The sequence below is a fragment of the Sparus aurata genome, chromosome 2 (genome assembly GCF_900880675.1).
Source record: "Sparus aurata chromosome 2, fSpaAur1.1, whole genome shotgun sequence".
In the NCBI taxonomy this organism is placed as follows: domain Eukaryota; kingdom Metazoa; phylum Chordata; class Actinopteri; order Spariformes; family Sparidae; genus Sparus; species Sparus aurata.
In genome coordinates, this window is record NC_044188.1 from 26077106 (window position 1) to 26103558 (window position 26453).

At 42.7% G+C, this 26453-nt stretch overlaps 1 long non-coding RNA gene across 1 annotated transcript; it reads left to right on the forward strand.

Annotated features, from left to right (window-relative positions):
- The first annotated feature begins 601 nt into the window (after positions 1 to 601).
- LOC115597248 (uncharacterized) lies at positions 602 to 23365 on the forward strand. The gene is made up of 3 exons (XR_003987051.1): positions 602 to 775; positions 22925 to 23059; positions 23175 to 23365. It is a non-coding gene; the product is annotated as an uncharacterized LOC115597248 (long non-coding RNA).
- Positions 23366 to 26453: the final 3088 nt, after the last annotated feature.

Below are 26453 nucleotides of genomic sequence, written 5' to 3' on the forward strand. Positions count from 1 at the left end.
ACTGCCGAACGCGAACCTTTTTTGGGCACGAGGTCGGTTCGGGTGGATGGGTGACTCTCACCACTACCGCCTGGGTTTTCGTTGCCATCCATTCAATCTTCCTTACTGGCGCTGACTTTCCTCTGCTTCAACTCTCATTCACTCTTTCCAAACGCTCAACTGCAGGCGGGCTTCCTCCACTGAATCATGTGTTGTACCGCTTTACCACAGGTTGAGGGAGGAGACAGCGGCAGTGCTGCGTTTGGGGACACTTCAAAAAATCTGGGAGGAAATAGGAGCATTTGTGATGCAGCTCGAGATATAAAATGCTTCAGAATCGCTCTGTGTAGAAATGAGATCACGTGTATGTGTGAATCGAGATCGCGATTTTTTAACGATTTTTTGTGCAGCCCTAGACTGAACTGTGGGTAACTTTTGTTTTCATGGAGGAACTACAATCTTTTGGAGAGAAACAGTTACAGAAAGACGATAAACAGTGTAAAGTTTAACGATGTGGTCATGAAGTAATGAAAAAACAAAATGAGTGAAGCAAAGACGTCAGAACAGAACAGATGTGAACAGAGAATAATAAGAAGAGTAAGAAGATGATTATTGAGGGAGAATGTCGACTCCTAACTGATCCAACAGCCACATGAACAGGTGAAACTAATGACGTGTTAACGAGCCTCCTGACAGTGTCCACTAGTGACTGCAGACAGAGCAGAGAGAGCCTGTCAGAGAGGCTCTGTGTTAGAGTTTACATTCACACACTTAAAGCTCAACAAACACGCTGAAGGTATGTCAGAACTCGTTAAACATTTAAAGAACCTTTTCTGAATCTATCTGTGTCTGTCAGCATTTACAGTGTTGTGTGATTAAACAGTTCTGACCAACAGGCCTTCTTCACTGTCGACACTTTGACACTTGTCACAATATAAAACATATGGCTGAGTGATACTGTTGAAAAACTAACATTGCAATATTTTCTGTGATGTTATATTTATAAGTTGAATAGCTCAGTAGAGTTGAGCATGTGATGTCACTGTAGTCTGAAGTCACATAGTTAGAAGCACTGAGTGGCAGAGAAGTCGTTGGCGACAGCTTTGCTAAATAAACGTCTATAACGTCATATTAGCCGACGTGCTGAGTTCTATGCATTGTGTTGCTGCACTGGTTTGATGTTCGGCTGTGTTAGCGGTTATAAGCTATCAACGTGTTTGTTTTCCATCACGAGCCCAGTCGGCCCGTTTTGACAGAGGTGTAGCTGGTAGCATGTTACAGCCAGCTGTTACTGTCTCTGGGTCAGGTTCTGTTACTGCTGAGGTTCTCATGTTTACTCATGTTTGTTCCACAGAGTTTCTTTTGTAACAACAAACTGAAGCTCTTCAAGCTAATGTTGTTTAGCAGCTGATACGTTTGACAGCAGCACAGCAGCTCATCACATCAACACACACACACACACACACACACACACACACACACACACACACACACACACACACACACACACACACACAGCAGTCAGAGTGGACAGAGGGTTGATCTGAAGGAGGAAATCTTCCAACAGGACCAGAACAGAGCTGAATTCCAGCTGCTGACTGAACTCACTCCACTTCTCTCTGTGAATCTTTTTCTCTCTCCGTGTAAAACAGTCTTTCCTGCTCATCTGCTGTTAAGGAGGGAGGGAACACAGAAGAGTTGGATAGTTAAGATTCCCATCAGCAGCTCTCACACTGAATCCTTTCTCAGTGACGTGTTGAAGTCTTTCCACAGCTCGCTAACTTTCCTGTCATTAGTTCACACGTACAGTAAACCTCCCGCTCGTCTCCCACTTCTCACCACACTCACATCACTCTCTTTACTTCACCTCGTCCTCCATCACCTCTTACTTTACCGCTCTCCTGATTCTTATTTTCTTTGTTTAAATCTATCCTGGCGTCATGTTCCCAAAGCTGCACATGACTGACAGTGAAATCATTAATCTGTGGCTGAGCCGTTGTTTCCTCTGAGGGGAGCGCTGACGCTCGTCTCGCTGCAGAGCGTCTTTAAACTCGTCGTCCGCTCAGACTTCATCGATTCGGACGTCGACCCTGTTCGGCTTTTCAAAGTGCAGCCGATGAGCGGGAGAGAGAGACGGAGGATAAAATGATGGAGGAAGTGAACATTAATATAGTGGGGCGGGCTGACCGAGTACAGTCTCTGTGCAGGAAACACCGAGCTGGTGTTTGATGGGACGTTTTGCTTTTTCATTAATAACTGAAGTAGGTAATCAGCTCAGCTACTTGTTTTACACCGAGCACTCATTCCTAATGAGCATCAGCTCTAATCACACAGGTAGATCACTGTTCACCTCCTCGCTCTCCCTCTAACAAGACAAACCTGACAAAGTGTGAATCATAATTTATTTTCACTGCTCTGTTTGGTTTCTCATTAGTTTTCTCCAGTAAGTTGAACAAATGAGTGTCAAATAAAGCCCCTTTATGATAATTGTTAAAAAGAGACTGCTGCAGATGTTCCATGAATATTTCTCTAAAGAAGATACATGAAGTCACTCAGTGCTCCCTCAGTTTAAACTGCAGATGAAACTTATCTTGATGAGTTTTACTGACGTTTGGAAACAGATAATGTATCAACACTTTGTCTGAAGAGACATTTAGAGAAGCTGGTCGTCTGCTGCTCTGTTGTGACTCGTGCACGTTCTTCCATGATGTTGTTTCTCTGAGTAAACTGGGAACAGTTTCAGGTTCAGTTTGTGGTATTCAGTCATGTTCATCAGTTTTGTTTTCATTCCAGAGTGGATACAAACGTCCTCGTCTTCCTCCCTCAGCTGCAGCTTTCAACAGATAACGTGCTGTCAGAGTTGTGCTTCAGTGATTCTGACGTCTGTTGGTGATTCAGTCTTGGTGGGTTGTGAATCCCCGACAGTAGAAACATGCAAAATGTGGACGACCGTTCTTTGGCAGCGGAGGACTTCACATTCGATTCAGGGAAGATAAATCCGTCCTCCATCGGAGCTGAAGAGTGTGTGCTCCTCTTCCTCTGTGTTGGTGCTTTTTAGATCAGCTGTTTGTCACTTTAAGTTTCAGGCTCCTCTGGTGTTGTCTGCCACTTGTTTCCTTCTTTCTTTACAGAAACAAGGTTGTATTCATCGGTGAGGTCTCTGTTTGTGTTGCTTCATGTTGTTTGAACTTCTCACTGTGGCATTTTACTCTGTCCTGAGGCGCTGATGGGATGTGAGAGTACATTTACTCTCTGATGGATGTAATTATGTGTCTGCTCTGAAAGCCTCCAGGTCTGTGTGGAGCTGCTGGTTTGGAGCATTTTCCGTGAAACTGGATGTTTTAGTTGATTTGGTTGAAGGAGCGACATGTAGTTGCGCACAGAAGAACTCCTCACACTGTTTTAGCTGTGCTCTTCATCCCGTCTGGTCCAGGCTGCTGTCTGTTGGAGCTCTTTCAGAAGAAGAGACGGCAGCTGAAAGGCTCGTGCTGTTGAAGGTCTGTTAGTTTAAAGGATTTCTCAAGCCACAGGTTGAAGAACATCAGAGCTGTGTTCTTTGTGGCCGTGTGCTCACATGTCCACTGTGATGGAAAACTTGTGTGGATGTGGATGATGCTGTGTCTGCAGCTGGAGGATGCTCACGCTCTGTTTTAGCCTGAGTCAGCATGTTTCCAGACACATAACGTCACCTGACTCGGGTTGAACGATGTCACCACACAGTCGACCCGCTAACACTTGACTAGCTGCTGTAATCTGATAACAGAGGAGCAGTACTGAACAGCTGAGCGTGAATACATGTAGTTTTATACTCAGGTCAGTTGAACAGCTGTATTGTGCTACAGAGGGATGGACTCAGGATTTGACTGCTACCTGTATTGATCCTGGTGCTGCTCATCAGAACTCATCTGGACTCGTCTTGATGCTCCTCTGATGTTGTAAATCAAAGAGGAGCATGAGAAATAAATTAACTTCCAACCCATTCAACCACCAACAACTGGCTCTGATTAAATTGATACTCAACACATTTTGGTAAAATGGCCTTTAACACCTTCAGAAGTAAAGTGTTTGTTTCCTCTAATGAAACAGAAACTGATTACGGTGAAGCATCCCATAATAACAGAGGGTGTTTACAGACTGCGGTGCAGTTAATGAATCCTGACACTGTACGTGACAGTGAGGCCGACAACAGAAGGAGAGGCGTCCTCCCTTCAGCTGTGATTGTCAGGTGCTTCTAAAAAGTTCCTGCTGCCTGTACATTGATTGCTAAAGAGCCCATAAACAGAAAAACACATTTGATTTATCGACGTCACATCATCAGAGCGTCTTTGTCAGCAAACAGCACAGTGCTGAAAGTGTTTCTTTCTGTAACACTGAGCAAATGAATGACTGGATGTTTGTTTCTGTATTTAAGAGTCAATACAATCAGAGGTGAGTGTGTTATAGGATTACAGGATTTAAGCTTTGTGCTTGGCTTTAGTGTTCCCCCATTAAATACATCCACACATGTGGTTTCTATGAATCCTTCATTCAAACAGGTAATCCTGTTGGAGAAAACTCCTCTGATACTGCGTCATGCTGCTGGAGTCACATTTCAGTGAATCTGTCTTGTTTTGTCTGATCAGTGGATTCAGATGTTTACAGGAGAGACAGAGGACTGAAGACAACACTACATCTCCAGTCTGTTGATCTGTTATTGAATATGTGGCACTATAATAACTGGAGGTCTGTTCATTGAATGAAGTCCAGCAGCTGTTGAAGGAGGAATCAACATAGATCAGTGACATGATTCAGTTCAGTCAGACAGCCTGCACTCACTGCACTGATCAAACCAGTCAGATGTATTTCCTCCTTTTTGCCCTTTTAAAGCTGCCAGCTGGACAGACAGCTCAGTGTGGATCTCCAGGACCAGAGTCAGTCCAGAGTTAGTGGACCACTGGAACACACACACACACACACACACACACACACACACACACACACACACACACACACACGTATTAGACCAGTTTCTGTGGAGAACAGAGTCGACTATAAACCAATATATCAACAGAAGTCCCAGAGACAGCTGATAGAGAACTTTGTGGATGGAGGGGAGGAAGGAAAACATGGTCGAGTCACAATGTCTGTCAGTGGAGAGAGAGAGAGAACAGAATCACAGCATGTTCATACATTTTCATGTTTAATCTTGTGTCTCTTCAGATGTGTAGTCTGTATCCACTGTAGTGGGGACATGGTCTGATGAGAGGAACGTTGTGTTCACTCGTTCAGTGTGTTTACAGTCGGATCTCAATGGGATCTCTGACTGAAGGCAGAGGACAAAGAGAGCTTTGTTACAATCTGTGTGTGGGAGTCAAAGTGTGTGTGGAGGCCTGTGTTTGATCCTTTTACTATCACTTTACACATTGCTATTGAATGTTACACACACATTTGTGATGAGTGACTTTCCTTTATAGCTCTTAATTTAAAGGAACACACACATTATTTGTGCCTTTAAAAACCACTGAAAGTGTCGTGGTGTTGATGGCAGCCAGCAGCTGAAGTGGAGACACTGAAGACAAACACAGACACGTCTCTAATGATCAGCTGATTGAACCTGCTGTATTTGTGCTTCATGGAGCACCCCACCCCTCATATCATCATGCTGTCCCACAATGCAGCTTGTCAGTAGAGCTAAAGATGGTTCTGTGCTCAGCCTGCTTTGATTTTGTGTCTTGTCAGTTCCAGTCTGAACCTGTTTAACCTCTTCTGACCTGTTGTTCTCTGCTCCCTGCACCACATAAAGTCAACACATGATGTGTACCAGGGTCAGTACATCATGTTAAGTTTGAGCAGTTTTTACTTGCTGTCAGTTCACTAACTCTCCCTGACTAATTCGCTCTAAGCTGTGTGTGGGTTTGGTGAGCAGCTGATCTTCATCACGGCCTCTGAACACAACATCAGCTTTATTCAGGGATTTGTTTAGTTTGAAGCCGACTGTGAAGCTCTGACTTTAAACATCTTTACATCAGATCGACACAGCTGTGTTGAACAGCAGCATGTGATGCTGTCTCCACCCGCAGAGAGAGGGGGGGGACGATGTGTTTGAGAGTCTGCAGGGCTTCTTGTCTTCTGGACTGGTTGGTTGGAGGGTTTAACGTCCCACATGTTGTTGTAGCAGAGGTATGAAATAACAGGGGATTGAGGAGGGATGGACAGAGTTTGACAGCAGGCAGACGCTCTATAGTATCTTCTCTAGTTTCCGTCTAAAAAGCAGCAGCTGAAGGGCAGCAGAGGAGCCTGAAGGCATCAACAAGCCTGTGTAGCCACACAGCCTCAGGGAGGATTTCCTGACCTCTTCTTCATCCACCTGTGCAGCTGTGTAGTGTCACACTTTCAGACCGTGTTCCCTTCTTCCTTTAAAATCCACACATTTTCCAACCATTTAATCAGAGTTTGTATCAGCTCTTTGATTCACGCTGCCATGAATAATTACTGCCTTCGGTTCATGGTTTGTAATTTGGATGTGTTGATCATGATTATCAGTGTGCATTAGCATGACGCCTGCAGACGTTATAGCTGCTTAGCTGCTATTGACAGTATTTATAAATGAATCTGAGTCTTTAATAATAATTACCGCGGCTGGAGATGATTGCATTTATCTCATCTTGTTCATTTCCAGTCAGGTTGTAAATCAGCTTCATGTCGGCCCGTCTCGATCCTCTCTCTACCTGTAGAGGAGCATTTGTAGAGGTGAAAAGTTGAAACTGATTCCTGACAGGTGGAAGTTCCAGTCAGCACAGGAGGCAGCTGATCGCTGTGTGGAGTCGCTGTTAGTCATGTTTGTAGTCTTTTATATCCTCCACAGGAAGATGTAGCCACAGCTCTGATGTGTTTATGGATTATTCCTCGCTTTCTGGATTTAGTGGGATGTTTTTTTTACTCAGAAGCAACAACTGATGAGTCACATCAGCACCTGTAGTGAGGGGACAGCGTCACTATCAGTTAAAGACAGTGTCTCTGATTCAGTTCTTTATCAGGAGCTAGTTCAGCTTTAGTTTAAGTGTGTAATCTGACATGATGAGGTGAAGACAGATGATGAATTTTGGTCAAACTGCATCTTATTTTCCATCATTCCTCTTCCTCCCGTCCTCTCTGCACATCTCCTGCCACATGAAGGACTTGATAAGGAGACACTGAACGAGTCGACAGTGAGAAGTTGTCATCAAGAGAAATGCAGCCATGAATCCAGCGGGGGAGAGGAACACTTGGCTGTTTTTTTGCCTTGATGGTCTCATCTGTTGAGAAAGATCTGAGTCTCCTCTTCATCTCTTGTGGTGTTCACATCACTGTTCACAAGGACTCCTCTGAGAGGACACACATCTCTCAGTGTCTGTGCAGCACTAAAGATTGCTGTGTTGTTCAGTTTGGGTCAATTCACACTGAGTCAAAAATACACAGCAGGGTGTGTTAAATGACGTTTCATCCAGATGAACAGATTGTAAAACTGTTAGCTCTGTCTGTTCTTCCTGGAGGAGCCTTGAAGTCACAGTTCAGCTGGATGTAAAGTGCCGACATTGAAAGTTGTGCAGCTGACAAACAGATAAAATGAGGTGGATCATCGTGGGAAACATCTGAACACATGAAACCCCAGAGTGAAACATTCACAGTCTGCTCTCCTCTTTTTCTGTCTTTCAGGTAAGAGTCATCTGACCCTGCAGTGTGTGTGTGTGTGTGTGTGTGTGTGTGTGTGTGTGTGTGTGTGTGCGCGCGCGCATGTGCGTGTGTTGGGTCACAGCTGGTGACTCTCCTGAGCTGGTCACACACCACGGAGACACACAGATGGAGGTCTGAGCTTTAGAGAATCTCTCTCTCTCTCTGTGTTTTCTCTCTTTGTCTCTTTGGTTTTCCACCATCACATGAGCCTCCTGACGCAGCTCAATGAGAAAGAGGCTTTAAAATCAGATTTGGGCTCCACTGGTTGCTCTCTCATCAGACAGCATTGGGAGGCTGCTGTACAGTGATGCTGATGCTCTTTCCTCTGTGTTTGATGGAACAAACCTGGTTGGGGGCAGAACTGCTGTGTCTTTAGTCTGAGATGAGACAGTTGTTGTTTCTTGACGTGTCGTCAGCGCTCCATCTCTCTGCCTGTTGCCGCTCCAAAGCACTGACTCTCATCTGAACAGTGGGAATGAGCGAGTCTGGCCTGGTTTAGTGGCTTCTTTCCTCTGACTGCAGGGACTGATGGACATATGGACAGAAATGTTGATGCTGTCAGTGGCTGTGAGGGAACAGCCTGTTTCTACATGTGCTCCAGTGCTGACATGCTGCTCTGTTTGTGACACAATCATCATCTCCTCCTCTTCATCAATGCACTTTATATCATATCACTGTCATCTGTTGGTGAACCGACTGCTTTTCAGCCTCTTTCTTATCAGTCTGTTATTGTGACGGTGGAGCTGTGATGTCATCACTGAGGGACTGAAGTCATGGTGATGATGTCATACTGTATGTAACCTAAGTGTGTATTTGATATCTGTGTGTGTCTGTAGTGACACATTTATTTAACACATTCCCTGGTGCAGCCCTGCAGCGTCTCACACTGTGTTTGTGTCATGTGATGACAACTTAAACAGGAAGCAGTTGTAACTTAATGATATGAAATAAGACTAAATGTCCACTATTAGACATGACTGAGATTATAATATAATGATTGTTAGTCACATCATGTCAGCTCTGTCACATTTATCCACTGCAGGGTTTCATCAAGTCCAAGAACTGGTTCCATCTGAACTTGAAACTTTTCTTCTTTAATGGGCGTCGGTGCTGCTGCAGCCATGTGAGCTGTTCTCTAATCAGATATTTGATGTTTGAACTGCTGATTTGTTCCAACACTAAAAATCTCTCCAGAAGAAAAACCTTGATGAAGATGAAAATAGATGATTCTTTGATCCCTTTTGTTTTGGCAGCATCACTCACATCAGACAGGGACTGTGTTTCTGCAGAGGAGCAGAGGAACGCTCTCTCCCAGTCATTCTAGATCACATCAGTGATCTCACCTGAGTTCATACGGCTTTTCAAACAGGAAATAAAGTCGATCGGAGGTCAATTAAGCTGATGGCAGCGTCCTGTGTTACACTATTAGAACGCCAGATTTCATCAACACAAACACAACATGAAGATTTAGATATAAGTTTATTTAAATGTTCATCAGCACTGCCTTCTGTGTGTGTGTGTGTGTGTGTGTGTGTGTGTGTGTGTGTGTGTGTGTGTGTGTGTGTGTGTGTGTGTGTGTGTGTGTGTGTGTGTGTGTGTGTGTGTGTGTGTGTGTGCGTGCGTGTGTGTGTGTATGTACATGTGTGTGTGTGTGGGTTTGTGTGACATCTGCTCTACAGTTCAGGTGAAGCAACACCTGCAGGAGGATTTTAATGGCCTCCTGCCAGACATGCCTCGTGTGTCTGTGTATGTGTGTGTGTATGTGTGTGTGTGTGTGTTGGTAGTCCTTGTACAGATGCACAGCTCCCTTCTGTTGACACTCACAGTCCGTTCATGCCTCTCCGGATGTTTTCTACATATCCCTGCTTCATTCTGTAGTCTGAGGATCTCGGCCACGTTCGTCCCTCGCTGTGTGCATTATGTTCCCGTCATATCTCAGTGATGTGTGTGTGCTCGGTTCTGTTCTGTTCACCTGTGCTGGAGAGTTAGCAGCATCTCTTATCTGCTGCCTGGATTCATTGAGAGAGATTCTCAGAGAGCAGAGCATCATCAGTCAAAAACAACTGTGTCACCTTGTGTTGCTATAAATGCTCCAGTCGCCTCTGACACGTTTCTCTGACTGAGATTCATTTATTTTCTTCACACAAGGTCAACATTAATTTACAACAAACAGTCGAACATGTTACCGAACAACTAATTGTTGTGTCTGGATGTTGAAGACTTTAATGACCAACAGAGACGATGCATTAATTAAATATTGTTTAGAACACAAGAACTCAACAACTGCTCACCATCAGCTGAGTGACGGCCATGTTTCTGCCGTTCACTGTGACTGTGGATCATCAGTCGCTCTGCTCGGCGGGCAGTGACACGTTCAGGTGCAGCTCAGTAGATTGATGGAGTCTCTTCTTAGCTGTCTGTCCACAGCCTGACCGTCATCTGTCCGAATCTGCAGCCTCCATGCTGTTGGTCCACTTTGATCCATGAGGGGATTCAGCCGTCTGATACACAGTGACTGAGTGACAGTGAGGAAATATACTGTAATAATAACATTAGCAGTCAGTCCACAGCCAGACACTCACCTGTTCACTTCTGCACTCTCAACCACGACATCCATTACATCCAGTGAGCACACACACATACACACGTATATGCAGCTTGTTTATGCACACACACACCTTTACACATTCACACCCCCACCCTGGGCTTCAGCTGTGTGAGCCACATTAACATAATAAATTGATATCACACATTTCATCCAGCCTGTACAGCCTCACAGCTCCAGAGCTCCAACCAGCTCTCCATCTTTAATGTGCCCCCTGCTATCAGCATCATTAGCATAGCTGACCACTGTTAGCACAACATGATTAGTCTCGTATTGTTTTAAACACTGAGGACGTTAATAGTTATAGACGGTGACCCTAAACACTGACAGGTAGTATTGAGAGTTGTACTCTTCCACTCATATTGTTTAAGATAATCTGCATCATGAAATATTGTCTCCATCATGTTGTGTTTGACTCTTTTGATGCATTTCTTATCCTGATTCAGGGCTTTCCACTAAGACACAGACTAGCCAGCCATAATACATAAGTAGCCAGCCGGGGGGGGGGTACGATCTTATACACTGGTCTTAAATGTAATAAGCCTAAGTGTGCCTGCAGAACAGGCAGCCTATATTAATTTCTCAGACATTTGCTCTATTATTATTATTATTATTATTATTATTATTATTATTATTATTATTATTATTATCAGCATCAATATCTACTCTATATATTATATTATTATTATTACAAAATATCACATCTTCTTTTATTCATTAGGCTAACTAAGTATGCCAGACGCTAATGCACCAATAAAAACTGTGATTTGCGCACTGAAAATAATAAATAATAGGCTATACAAGCTCACATAATATTGCATCATGAGGCGTTCTGGGCTTGTAAATATCTTATTGTCGGTGCATGACACCTTCACAGTCTGCAGTGGTGGCTACACAATTAAACACTCAGTGAACGTTTCTCCCTTTGCAACTAATGAAAATACACTCTTAGAGTCCGTTTGGTTTTATTTGTACAACCGACAGTGTTTTTTGATGCCAGCACGTGTCGCAGGTATTGCTAAATGGACGCTGGAAGAGAAGAGTGGATTACCGGTGACAAAATAAGCGTATTATGGTGAGCCCTGCTTCTCGCCTCCGACGGCCGACACACTGACTCCGCTGAGTGCGCGCGCACACACACCGCGTGTCGGGGCCGCGGATGAGTTTCTCTCCCTTGTGATCAATGAAGTCGGCGATGATCGGAGTAATTTGTGATTATTATCAGTACAAGCACAGCGAATCACAATTTTAATGAGTGCGGTTCAGTTTGACATTATTGTCAGTCTGTTAGAAAAACATTTAACTTTATTAAAATCGAAAAATATTAGTCATTAAAGTAGCCGGCTGGAGTTAACTGTGTAGTCGGCTATATGGCCGGCAGCCGGCGCTTGTGGAAAGCACTGCTGATTGGCCGGCTGCTGGTGTTCAATGGTAGCAGATGGTGAACACACAGTGGGTGGATGTAAAACCCTCTGGAGGTTCAGCCCGGCTCCTCCATTTACATAAAGCCACTAAACTTACACTGAAACTACTTTTCTTTTCCAAAGTAAAGACCCACCGCTGGTGTTTGACCTCATCTGTCTCATTTAAAGTCTCTGATTTGTCGTCTGATTAAAACTTCCCTCTCTTGCTGAGTGAACTACATCCCCTGCCTAGTTGGATACATGTCTGTTACCTGTTTAGTCAATGAATCCACATAACTGAGTCAAGATTTAAAGGAGTTTCTGCTGTTAAAGTTTGAACACCATCATGAAGTTGGTTTGTGAATCAACAGCTTGTGTAGAAAAACACACAGTAGCAGAATGTGTATTGAAGTCGCAGCATGTACATCAGAGACCGCCTCTATCTGACACTAACAGCAGCCTCCTCTGCCTGCAGTAACACTGTTGTGTTATTACTGATTGTAGCATCACATCATTACAGCTCGTTTCTTGGTTTGGATCATAATGTAATAAAACTGAAAGTTTGTGTAGTCTGTGTTCACCCAGAACTGAATGTACCTTAAATAAATATATCATATATGGAAAACAGGAAACAGGAAACAGGAAACATGACAAAATAAAATACATGATCTGTGGATCGATATGAAGGTGGATAACTTTTGTTTCTACAAAGTTGTGAGATTGAAACAGCGTTGGGACTGAAGTTTGTCTTCTGATGCAGCTGGTAGCTGAACTCTGTGTTGTCAGAGAGCTCAACACACAGAGATCCAGACATTCAGAAGATCACTTTCACTGTGAGAGGAGCCTTTTGTTAGTTTGTAAGTTTTCTCACAAAGGTCGCTGATCAATATAAGAGCACATTTCTGCTCCTGCGTTTTTTTTTTTCTTTTTTCAGGGTCAAAATGTACTCTGTATGTCGACTGCTCCACTGGCGGTTTTGTTGATCCTTGGATTGTATGGAGAAGAGCTGAGAGGGCCAGCAGGTCTCACGTTCTCTGTGCTTCTCTGTGTTTTATTGAAGAACTGTGGACAGAAGGCACCGACTCGTTACACAAAGACACATGCTCGTGAATCACTTTGTCCTCGGTCTCTGTGGATCGTCCGCTGTCAGTCCAGCTCTGATGACCTTTCTGCTTCTATAAAATAAAACCAGTCTTTCCCTCATACAGAAAGTGTCATTAAAGTCACCACACCAAAGTTGTGCAGCCCAGGACTGAATCACAGGACTCATCTGAGTGAATGTGTTGTTGTGTCACCACTGTTCAAAGTGTGAGTCGTGGTTAACCTCAGCAGTCAGAGTGAGGTCAGTGCAGGGTCGGATTTAAGATTAAAATGGAGTCAGCAGGGTTGAGATCAGTGTTAGACATTGATAAGTAAGCCTTTCATTATTGTATCAGTTTGTAACAAACATCTGGATTTATGGAGGTTGTTTCTTCGACTCCAAAGAACCAGATTCAGTCTAGAAAGTATTTTCCACTGTGAATGCAAACAGAGAGCAGCTCGTATTGACGTAAGTGTCTGTACTAAAGAGAATGTGAGTGATGTGTCTTATGTAACCTGGCTGGTCTGACACTTGAGTCCTGCTCATGACTGAGACCCTCCAAGCAGTCAGAGATTAATGAGCACATTAGCTGCATTTATGTTGACACTAGTCCCTCTAACCAACTCTGACATGTGATGCAGTAAAGCCTGAACTGCTCTGATTCTTCACACAAGAGGTTCACCTGCTGATAAAGACTGAAGAACAAGGAGGGAATACGATGAAACACAACAGACGTCGGGGAGAGAAAAGTAGGAACGTGAGGTGGGGGAACATTGTGGTTTAGAGAACGAACAGACTGAATCAGGAAGTCTTTTGGGATGATGTGTTCAGAGTCGCTGTCCAAGGTGCTGAACATCCTCCCTGACTTCCATCCCATTTAAAAGGCTGTGAAAATAACACAAATGTAAAGTGACTGACTGTGCTCTTCTGCGTCACCTTCCTGCTTGTACCAGGTCAGAACAAAGAGAGGAGTCACAAAGCAGAACGATATGTAATGGTAAAAAACACTGTATTTATATTTAAATGAAAACACAAGTGCAATTGTAGATTATTTAGCATGACTTCACAGTCACAGATGGTGGTAGCCGATAATAATGTATCATGAAAAATAATCATTACTTTAGACAAACAAGGGAAAATAATAATGCAGCAGCGAGCACGTGATCTGAGATTTGGCTCAAAGTCCTGAGATTTCCACTTCATCCCCACAAATCTCTGGAAGCAGATCTGAGGGCTCAGTGGAGCTTCACACTGGATGGGAGCTGATAAGAGCTCATTGATACTAATGCCTTTATTGATTCTGCTTATTGGTCTCATTCTTTATTGATCTTTTTATTGATTCTGGGACTAGTTTTGACTTTTGTTGAGCTGGCTGTAGCCTGAGAGATGTGTGAGGTCCGTGTCTGTCGTCTAAAACGGATGAAATGAGAGAATATTTGTGCAGCATTGGTTTTCATTGAGGCCACACTTTGGACTGTTTCCTTCTCTCCACCATGACTCCTTGTTGTCGTAAGCTTCACACTGTCCGAAAAACACCTGACTGTCAGGTCAAGGTAAAGGGAAGACTAAGGATAAGGGGAAGGTGGACCCAAATGCAGTTACACACGAGAGGCAAGGCTAGGGGAAACAAAAGGCGAGCTTTATTGTAAAGCTGAACACAAAAAAACAGGAGCAGACAAAACGGGGGCAAGAGACAAAGTAGCAACCAAAAACTGGGCAAAGTACAAACCAAATAGCAAAGTACAAATCAAAACCAAAGTTCAAATCAACAATGCAAAATGCAAAACGCAAATCCAAAACACATACCTTGGGGAACAAGGAACAGACAGGAGCAGGCACATGAACGGGAGCATGGACGAGACAGAGGCTGACAATTACAGGAAAAACTTAAAGGGACAAGGCATGAAAAATCCAAACACAAAAAACACAAGGCAAAAATCGGGAATCATGAAACTGACGGCATCATTGAAAGGAAAGGATGAGGTCGGAGGGAAATGATTCTGATGGATCTGACTGTTTGTAAGTTGTTCTCAGTGGTGTTGGGTCTCATTTACTTCCCACTGTGGTGAAAACTGTTCCAGACAGAATGTTTGTGACTCCAGGACAGTTTCCAGTCTGAGGACGTAACTGTGTGTTGAAATCAGAGACAAGTAAAGTAGCAGCAGACAGACAGAGACACTGAGAGGCAGGTATTATAGGTATTAATTATAGCGCACTATATCTGGACTTGATATGCAGTGATAGTGATACTGGTCTTGGTGTCAGACTGATTTGATAGTCTCCCTTTCTCACACAGATGGGTATCTGTCTGATGTGGAGAATTGATGTCCTCTCAAACATCTTTGTGTAATGAAGCCAACAAAGCCCCTCAGAACACTGCTGCAGTCTGCAGGAACTGTCTCTCAAGACAAAGAAAACCAAGCTGACTCTGAAATCTGACTTTAAAAGGTCTGTGGAGAGTGAAGGAGGTGGAGCTTCAGTATAATGTCGTGCGTGTGAATGCAGAGAAAGTGACTGAGGACTCTTTTCAGAAACTTGGACGGAGGAAACTGTGCTCAGTGTTTGTTTGTTTATTTGCGTCTCTCTCTTCCTCCCTGCGGTGATAGATGGATGCATCGATGCTTCATTACTTTCTTCGGTCTCGCTGACGTTCCGTCTCATTTGTCACGACCATTATGCTGCAGTCAGATCGTCTTTTATAAGTAAAGTTTGGTTAGAAGCAAAAGAAAAATGAGGCTCGGTCCTGCTAATTTGTTTGAGGAGGAGGAGCAGAAAATAGATAAAAAGGCAGAGTGACGGGGAGAAGAAAATAAAGACAAAGACCTGTTTACCAGGAATAAAAGACCATCAGTGTCAGATGATGTAACATCATGTAATGTACCGATCTCTGTGAGAGACTTTGTGAAGATGTTCAGAGTAAATATAGAGACAAGCAGAGATTGATTGTGTAACTGATGGTCCTCTCGTCACCTCTAAGGTTGATTTTTGTTGCTAAATGTTGCTCTGTGTGTCTGTCAGCATCTTTAACATTTGAAAAGATTTTTTGTATTTGTTCCCTTTCAATATAATTGCTGCTATTACACACTGAAGATTACTTTCTTTCCATTCTTCTGAAGCAATTACCGGAGAATGAGACAATTTGAAGTTTCAAAGGTTTAGAAGGTTTCTCATCAGCCTTTTTCTAGCAGCTACTGTTGGAATTTGATTTCTGAATGAAGTTTAGAGCAGAGAGAGAAGGTCAAACCATGTGTGTGGCAGTTTGTGTTGTTACATTGTGAGGTGTGTTAAGGAAAGCAGCTGCACTGAAGGCTTTCTGTGAAACAGAGACAGAACTCAGGGTGCATCGCTGCTCTGTGATTTAAAGAGGAAAGTTTTTAATGAGCAGAATGTTTAAGAAAATCTACAGCAAAGGTGCTTAGAAGAATGAAAAAGTCAATGAAGTGACAGAAACAAAGAAAGAGGAAAGAGAGGTTTGTCCCTCACGTCCCACCATCACTGCAGTGAGTCTGATGTTTGAGGTGTTGCTGTGTGACTTCCTACCGTCCAAATATCTGCTTCGTCAGCACAAGACGTCCAGAACACAGTAAGAAGTGATCAGTGACGGAGTACAGAGCTGTATTCACAGGAGCAGTAAAGTCCCTGTCTTAATAAAAGACATGAGCCTTTAAACGGACCAATCAGAATGTGTCATGTGTCTCTGAAGTCCTTTGAGTATGCAGATTAAGTGTTAATTAACAGGACAAGTGAAGTGTGGTGGAGATATTAGAAGGCTCCTCCTCCAGGTTATCATCAGCTCTACTGCACACACACACACACACACACAGAGGTATGATTTGTTTTTCCAATTTAAAATTCTCTTTCCTCCTCAGAATATGAGTTTGTGTTCAGTAGATAATTGTAATAACTAAATGTTCAGTGTGAAGCAGGAGCAGGCTGCATGATGATGACGACAGGACGGTGACAGCTGGACAGGCAGGTGGTTGTTGAGGAGGACGAGTGCACGGGCAGTACAGGCCTGGCACGCAGAGCCGGGCTCTCACTAGAGTTCCCCACACCACGAGTACAGACTGATTGATGGAGGGGGACCTCTGGAGCCAGCTGACCGGGGGGGCCCATTATCCAAACATGGCTGATAAGCTGATCTGAACAAAGGAAGATAAGGGAGAATTCTACAACATGAAGCTGTAGAAGAGTCTGTGCACGAGACTACAGACATGTTTGAGGTTTATTTAGTGAGGGTGTTGGTCATGTAACATGCAATCAGGACACACACATTGGGTCTTCCCTGACTTGTTGTGCTGCACTTTGACAGGATGCAGCTCCTCTCTCAAATTTCACACTTAGAATTCTGAAGGGAGTCGGTCACCTGAAAGTCAAGGTCCTCGAGACAGACGGACTACAAGCAGTTGTGGAAGACAGATGTCAGAATCACCTCCTTGTCTGTTATCTGGCTTATTGCCAAATTTAGATTGAAATGTGTTTCGCTGTTCATCACAAAGTGTCTTTAACCAAGCAGAGCAGACGACACACACAGAGGACTCTGAGTGAGTTCTGGTCTATTTACAGTCGGTGCAGCTCTGACAAGTCGTCTCAGTAAAGAGAAGAAAAGAGCAGAAAACAAATGTGTGAACTTCACTGACACTGAATGAACACTGATATGTGTTTAATTATAGGAGGTGAAGACGTTGTATGGTCTTTTTTATTTATTTTCAACAAAACAACATCATTGAAAAATAATAATTGAAAATAATCTAGGATGAACCCGTTGTTCTTCCATTAATAACAGAATAGAATACAGACTCTACAGTATGTGCTCTGCCATTGACTCCCACGTGACACTTGCTGTGTTGGTTGATTACTAAGAGTATTATAGAGACTCTACAGAGAGGCCTTTCACTGAAACAGTCCTACACACACATGAATATTCATGATGACGACACAGACAGCATGAATGATGATGATGTTACCACATCTCTAAAAATAGATACCTTATCAAGTGTTGGACCAGCCAACATTGCTTTTGGTCGATATCTGTTCTGCTAGAATCTAAATATAAACTGTGTTTATCTTTTACAAACTGGGGAAAGCCTGAAAGTTACAGTTGCTCAGCTTCAAAACTTCAAAATTCAAATGCAGCAACAACAACATGTGGTCTTTTAACATATTATCTGGAGCTTTGCTGAGAAATCGATATGGCAATATATTGCAGTATTTATTTCGCAACATGCTGCATCAACCCCAAAGATCAATATTTTGAAATAAATTATTCACCTCTAAACAGGTTGTGAATAGCCGACAACCTCCGCTCCTGTAGATGTCACAACTAGTTGCCTTGAATTGCCTGCTGCCATTTCCGGCAGAGTGAATGAGTCAGTCAGAGAAGCAGGAAGCAGTATGAACGACTCGGCTGACAAACTAGGGTACAGTCACAAGAAGTTCGGAGGTGCAGTGAAATGCCGCAGACTCTTGCAGTGTTGTGGTTTTTATGTCTGTGGGTGTCACCTTGGTGTCCGTGTGTGTGACGTGTTGCGGACCCCCGCTGATCAGTTTGCCGAAAGTTGAAGCTGCTTGTAGTTATGCTTCCAGCATGCTGGTCCTACTTGTGATCGTTTGTCCTCATTGATTGATTAAGAATAACAGTAAACAACCAGGATGTGAGGCCGATCATTACTGTAGTGAAACATCACGCTACACAGAGAAATGTCTGTTGCGTTCCCTCTGGAGCATTTAGCCACGCTAAATAACCTGCCCCGCTACTGACCCGTTCTGCTCTGCCTCTGAGTCGGTGGTGCATTTTATTTGTCATGATTTTATAGCGTGGTTGAAAACACCGGCTTCAGACAAGTGGGGTTAACACTGTGGTGACATTTATATACTGCAATATGCAATGTATCGCAATGTGTCACGATATAATCAAATTGTGACACGTATCGTGAAGTCCTTGCTGATAGCTAGCTCTAATATATTATGTCTGGGCAGCAGCTGTATCTTCAGGCCTGTACTATCAAAATGAAATATGGATGCATTGCATGCTCCTCTCGTCTCTTGTAGCCCCTCACAGACCCTAAAATGCTCCATTATTAATATCAATGTTGCAGAATCTTCCACTTGGTGAGATCATGTCTCTTCCATATGCCAGGTCCTTCTGCTCTCAGCCATGCAGCACTAAGCTGTTTCTTTGTGCTAAACCTCATTCAACCTCTGACATTTTCCCATTTTCAGAGAGATGAGATCTGCAATAAGAAGCCATCAGTTCTACATGTTATCAGTCTTTATAGAATATTTTCACACTCAACATTTCACGTTTCGTATTCCAGGTCGGTTGAATTTTTTTTTTTTCTGAAATATATACTATATCTTGAAGTTCAACCCCTCAGAGAAGAAAGACAACTCAATGTTTAGTGACATTATATTCCAAGCTAGTTTTTGTGTACGTGAGATCAGATGTGAGCGCTGCGGCTTTGACACCAGAAGGTAAAGCAGATAAGACCCAGCTGGTCTGCAGCTGAAACCTGCAGATGGAGCACAAAACTGTTTAAGAACGATGATGTCTGCTGCAGTTTCCTGAATTTTGTTTTCACTGATTCATTCAGTTTTAGAAAAAATACCACGTTTCACTGGTTTCCATTTGGAATGAGGACCAATTTGTTGATCATAACTGACAGGGACCACCATTTCTCAAGATTCAAGAGGTTTGAAATAAAAAAAGGTACACTTGTCATTTTTTACGTATACACTTCTTCAAATCTCTCCATCGATGAAGTTATGACCTGACCATGCTAACTCGAGCAAACATGGTTGAAAGGGACCCAATTTAAATAGTATGTGTGTAATGTTCACAGATTTCCATTTGATTACTGGGAACCATGCCAGAGAAACAACTTTGATCTGTACATGATATACATCTGTATCAATTCTCAGATTATTCCAGCTCAATTCTCTGTTTTTAGATTGAATCCCAACAAAAATGGCAGAGAACAGAGTCATTGCACCACGATACATCTAAGAACTGAGAAATCTCCACACCTCTACTGAACAGACATGTTACAAACACGAGCAAAAAGTAACATGCATACTGAAACATAAACATCAAACTAAACTACTGAGTCCAGCACTAGGCATGATGGGACATGAAGGCTGTCATTGAGCACATGCTGCTTCAGAGTCAGGTGGTATTTTCACAGTAAGTTGGTCGGTAGTTTGTGAAAAACTTTTTCTGGAAAGTTGATAAACAATGACGTCGTTTCTCCTTTTCAATATAACTCTGATATAATCCTGTCCCTGATAACCATCCTGTCACACATGCTTATCACATCTGTTTGCTATGTTAGCGAGCTAGCTAGCCAGTTAGCAGAGTCAGTAATGTGGTGGATGTAAAGGTAAGCTGCAGAGTAGGACTAGACCATATATCAATATTGTGATATAAGGCTAGATTTTGTCTTAGATTTTGGATACTTCTGTATCGTGATATCGCGTGTAAGTGTTAAGTGTAAGTTAAAGGCTGCATTACAGTAAAGTGATCACATTTTCTGAACTCGCCAGATCACCACATTACTGATAATTTATCAAAAGCTCGTTGTGTTAATATTTTGTTCTAATTGTCATCCCTCCAATATTATTAGAACATTGATATTAAGGGAATTTGGTCTATAATATTGTGACATTTGATTTTGTTGCCATCACACATAGCCTAAACATAATGAAATACTACCTTCAGACCAGCTCGCCATTTCCCCGTCCATTCATTCAGATGATGGTGCGGTGATGGTTTGAGTCTGCTGACCTCAAGCTTACCTAGTTGTTGAGTTCAATACTGAAGACTAAAGAATGAAACTCCTCATGTTACTGTCCGTTATATCACTCATGCATCGTGCATATTTATTTGCTGTATTAGCTAGTTCGTTAACCACGTAGCTGTTTTCATACTTGTCAGCTTATTACCTCGTTCTACCTGCACATTACAACACTAATGGCAGTCTAATGACTTGGAGTTTATGTGTAAGACAGAAACATTAAAAAGAGTCTGTCACAAATACACACTGTATGTACTCTGTATAAAGAGTGAATGAGTGACTGTTCAGAGCAGAGGTAAAGACCTTGAACTCAACGACAGTGATTAGAGAATTAAAAAAAAAAAAATCAGTAAATGGTTGTCTACAGTTCTTCCTGCATGAGACATGTCTTTGATGATAATTAAATCTATTCATGAAGACACTCTAAAATAGAAAGCAGAGTGCCCTCTGAGACCTTAACTGTAGTACGCCATGAAAAGCAGTGGGTGGAAAATAACACACACACACACACACACACTCACACACTCACGTACACAAACACATTCAGAATGGTTAATACAGGACCAGCGGGTCAGGTCCTCCATCTTTGAGTGATTTACATAATGTTTGGTTGACTCTTGAAATGCTGCAGAGTTCATGGTTGACTGTCTGAACAGTTCTGCGTGTCCTGGTGTGACGAAGCAGATGAAGCTGCTGTGAATAGTAACATTAGTCTGAGAGATTTGTCTTCAAGCACGATAGACGTTTTAAAGAACTTGAGGTGAACACATCTGTCTGCTGGCTCAGAGATGGACAGGTTTGATATATTCAGAGCTCTCAGAAGGAACATGAATGACATTTTTGTAAAGATTTTGACTCCAGCTGAAACTTTTTAAAACTTTTTTTTTTGACAAGCAGCAAATTGAAAACCCAGAGCAGTCGGCAGCAGTGATTTGGTGATTGAGCGAGGAGCAAGAATTGCTGCCGCTCTGCTCACATCCACTTCTCAGGCAGCACTAACACTCTGCATTGAGCTTCAGAGGCATTCAACAGGAGATCATTTACAGCCTTCATGGTGGAAGGTTTTTAATAGAGATATCAGGCAGACAGATGGACAGTTTGACCCAGAGCACCTCAAGGCAGCATAAGTGCTGTTCATACAAAACTTTGACAAGCAAACAAATAATTATATCTGTGGTCAGATACTGTGCTGTCTCTGGTTTTACAGTCGTTTTAAACCAGACAGATATTCTGAAACAGCTCACTTGAGTCCTCTGACCACAACAGAGCCCATTATACTGTCTGTAAGAGATTCTTCACAGCTTTAGTAAATAAAGGGAGTGAAGAAAAAAGTGGAAAAAAAGACAGACTGCTTGTTATCAAACACAAGATGCTGACAGAGCAGCACTCTTAATTTCATTTATTGGAGTCGATAACAACGAGATCAGTCTTCAGAAGCACTCAATGATCTCAACTGGACCTCCGTTCAATAATAATCAACACTGATTCATGTTCATACAGAGGATTATAGATTCAGGGTCAACTGCAGGTTATGTTCTGAGTGCTGATCAGTCGTGGTTGTGATGTGTCTGATAGTTTGATATGAATCAGGAAATGAAGCAGAAGATTTTGAAGAGGAACCTTCAGAGATTCCTCATCCTGAACCAGTGGGCTCAGTGATCTGACCGGTGTTATCACCATCGTCCTCTACAGTGTAGAGGTATAAGACTGACATGACACGTGTCATGAACATGAAGGAGTCTTAATGAACATTTGTGACTGTTGTCATTGAGGGTCATTTGGTAACGTTGATGATGTTTGAGATGTTTTTGTCATGACAACTCATAAACATAAACAGCGGCCTCATTACTGAACTTAATGAATGTTTGTCCTTTTTACCCATTTTACATTCAAACACGTCTCCAGTTGAATGTGTAGAGTATCTCTGGACTCTGGTTTTCCTCCAGGACAGTCCAGACACTGATGTGATGTGGTGCAATGTGGTTCACTGTGCTTCGATCCAGTCCAGCTCCTGACCCATGTCAGCCTGATGGAGCTGATCCTCAGACCTCCTGAGTCTTTATGACATTTAATTAGCCTCTTTCATGGTAGTTCAGCAGTTGAAGTTTTCCTCCTGCTCAGACATTTGATGCAATAACAGATGATGGTTTAATTTTGGATAGTCAGCAACTCCAAAGCAAGTGATGGCTAAACAGAGAGAGGTGCTGAAGGAGAGAGAGAGCAGACTTGTAGGTCAAAAGACAGTTTTTTAATCTAATTGGACAGGAAACATTATGTGTGGATCAGACTGATGGAGACACTTCTTTCTTTCTTCTCTCCTTCTGTTCTACTTTCCTCCTCCTCTGTCCCTCTTATTCTCATCTGTCTTCAGACATTTGAGTTGAGGTCACGTGTGAAGGTTGTCCAGTCCGTGTTCCTGTAATGATGAACTGTGGTGACACACTCCTGACATGATCACACTGCAGAGGAATGCCATCCATCCGTCCGTCCATCCGTCCATCCATCCGTCAGTCCATCTGTCCGTCTGTCCTTCTGTCCGTGCTGCATCAGTTTCACTATCAGTGTGAGGAGAGGACTGCTGTTTGGTGTTTGATCTTGGTTTCTCATCTTCCTCCTCACAGCTTGTCTGCATATCAAAGCCTCCAGCTAGAGCCCTGCCTGCTCTCCCAGACCTCAGTCAGTGTGTTGGACGTGTTCATTCACTGCTTTGCCCTTCATGTAATCTGCTGTGGATCTTTGTTTCTGAAGGGGGGATGATGGTGTTCGATGGTATCGTCTCCTCAGATTAAATTTGTGTTTGGTCAGTTTGTAATTCTCAGTCACACAATCACACAAACTAACCTTGTATCATGTTGACAACACTGGTGTTTGGAGTTTGAGAAAACTCAGACTTACTTACTTACTTTCACCGTATGATTGTATGTCCCGTGTGATTACCCATCCTGCAATTCTGTCCCCTGATCATCCCTGTATATAATCATTTTGGTTCCTACTTCAAAGACAACATTAAATGTGTTCTAACAGGAAACACTTTGTCTTCTAGTTTGTTCCATTGAGTCCAGGAGCATTGTAACATCATCGTGTGAATCTTAACACGTCTTTGTTACCAGTCGTGGACATTGTCTATGTTCCTCTGTCCTTCCCCGAGTGTATCCACCAGGACGGACGTCCACGCTCACTTATCATTTCTGTCTGATGTTGACATGAGTCAGCGCACTCTGGCCCCGCCCCCGAGCCCCAGTACAGCCATTAGCTTCCAGCCATTTGATTAAATGTGGCAATCGATTCCCACAGGAAATGAGTCAAGTTCAGCATCACCCGATCAGGGCTGCACAGAGGCATTGTGGGAGGTAGGAGGTCACATGAACAATGGAGGGATGAGAGGCGAGAGGAGATGAAACAGCTCAATGTGAAATACAAACACACAAAGTGAGAAAACAACCAGCAGCCTATTGTCCCTGACTCATTGGCAGCTTCCAGCAGCCTGAGGGCTTCACATGTTGTTGCTATTGTTGATGAGGAGTGAAAATGTTTAAACATAAAGGCTTCAGATTTTAGATCTGCTGTCTCTATGAAGAGCTGAAAATCCATAAACCTCATTTATTTCTGCTGTAGTTCATATTCTGCAGATGCCTTTTGCTTCTGCTGTTTGAAATGTCACAGAACTTCCCTTTATCGTCAGATTTAGATGTTGATTATTTCACCGTCACGTCTCCACATGATGCTGCTCCTGAGCCTGAAAGAAAAAGGTGTATATCATGATACTGACTGTGTTTTGGGCTTATATGAAGGCAACACAGGCTGTAATTGTATATTAGCTATATTAGCCTACTATCAAAATGACTAAGTAGGCTACAAATACATAATGAGCATTCATTATTAAATGTTTATTTTCCCTGCAGCGCATCCTGGAGAGAATGACACACCACGTGACTACTCTGCTGTACGATATTTGGTGCTTTAAGTTTAACTTCCATGACAATATTAATGTATTATGTTTTGTTGCATTGATGAAATTATAGACATACAGTAAAGAAATCCGTGTTTGGCCTTTCAGTGGTATTAATTCGATCATTTCTTCTTGCGGCCCATCAGAGTTCACATACCTGCATAACAGCGCTGTCTGTTCGATATCGATCACATCACACGACTCATCACAGGCAATTGAGTAAGCTGGAGCTGAATTAATGTCCTTGATTTGCCGATTGGTGATGTCGCCTGCCATTTTAATGGCCCTTTCTTTCACCGTCTTTGCGGAGAGAGGCATGTCTTTAATTTTCTGGATTATCTCGGTTTTGTTTTTGAAGTCTGAAAATAGGTGCTCTGATATTTTGATGAATGAATCCTTCATGTAATCACCATCCGTGAACGGTTTTCCACGCTTTATTATCTCTCGGGTTGCAACAAAACTTGCAGCAGTAGTGGAGTTTGGAGATGCAATCCACTTCTTAAATCTATCTTTGCGCTCCTCTAATTTCTCCAGAAATACTGCAATCGCACTTTTTCTCTCCCAACTGGGTAGTCGGCTGCAAATTTAGCATGCCTTCCCTGGAAATGTCTTTCCAAATTACTCTTTTTGTTGTTCGACAACTTCTCATTACAAAGCAAACATGCAGGCAATCCTTCTGCATTGGCAATGAAAGCAAATGATTTGGTCCATTCTTCGTTGAATCCTCTGTTCTCATCAGCTATCTTTCTCTTTTTCCCTTTAGGATCCACGGCCCTTGACACACCCGCCGGTTTGTTTACAACAGCCACCTGCCTGGCACGGCGCCGCGCTGAAACGCGTGTCGCAGGCTATGACGCAAATCTTCGTTGACAGAAATGTTGAAATTTAATATTTATTATGCACATTTTTACAGCATTGGAAAACGTTAAGAATGTTTGTCCTCCTACAGAAACCATATTAAAACAAAAAATATATCCCCCCAATCCATTTTCATACATTTTTGAAGAGGCTCCAGGGAGCCACTAATTACGAAATTATGCAATTATTCAACGAAACAAGTACATGATGTCCATTATTTTATTTGGACATTTCAAGTTCATTAAAACAGCGGAATACATTTTTAACATTGCTCATTAAAATTACATTTTCAACAAGTCCAAGTGCTAAACATATATACAATAACCTAAATATTAAAAAAGAAAAGGAGAAAAACAACAAAAAACATCAGTTTTGGTACATGAACTTAATGGGGTGAAGTTGATCAGGTCTCAACTTTCAGCTTAACTAGCTGGGGTGTTGGATGACTCCATCGCAGCAAGTTGAGACCTGATCAACTTCACGCCATTGGATTCATGACCTGGGATTTCAAAAATGCAAGTCTGAATAAACTCCCAAACCTGGGAACACGGTTTTGGGTAGTTTATATCCAAAACAAAAAATGCTTTAATGCATCCATCCACCGCACCCAACAGAGATGGGTGCTCCAAGGCTACCCCACTAATGACAACAAAGGCCTGGGAACACTGATGCTCCTCCCCTAGCATGAGGACATATTGCACCATGTTTGTTCCAGGCTGAAAAAGAAAAAAGAGAAGAAAAAAAATGAGTTTGTACAACAGGTTAGTTCAACTCCACAGGTAATGCCCAGTTCTGTACCAGACACTGTATCTGGAGTCTGAGTCCAATAAGCACATTTCTGTACATGCCAAAATGACCAGTCAATTCCACTTAGCACAGTATTAATGATGATTGTCTCAATGCAATGTTGCTAAAAAGTCCGGTCCAGGAATCCCCAAGGATCCTAGAGGTGGCCATGGGGTCCCCAGCAAAAGTAGTTACTTGCATCAAAATCAGTTTAACCACTTTAATCCTATTTTACTCTTAGCTTACTTGAAAATGAGAGATCTATACACTCAGAACGTGTCGTGATGCGAAGGCCTAGTTGACTTTC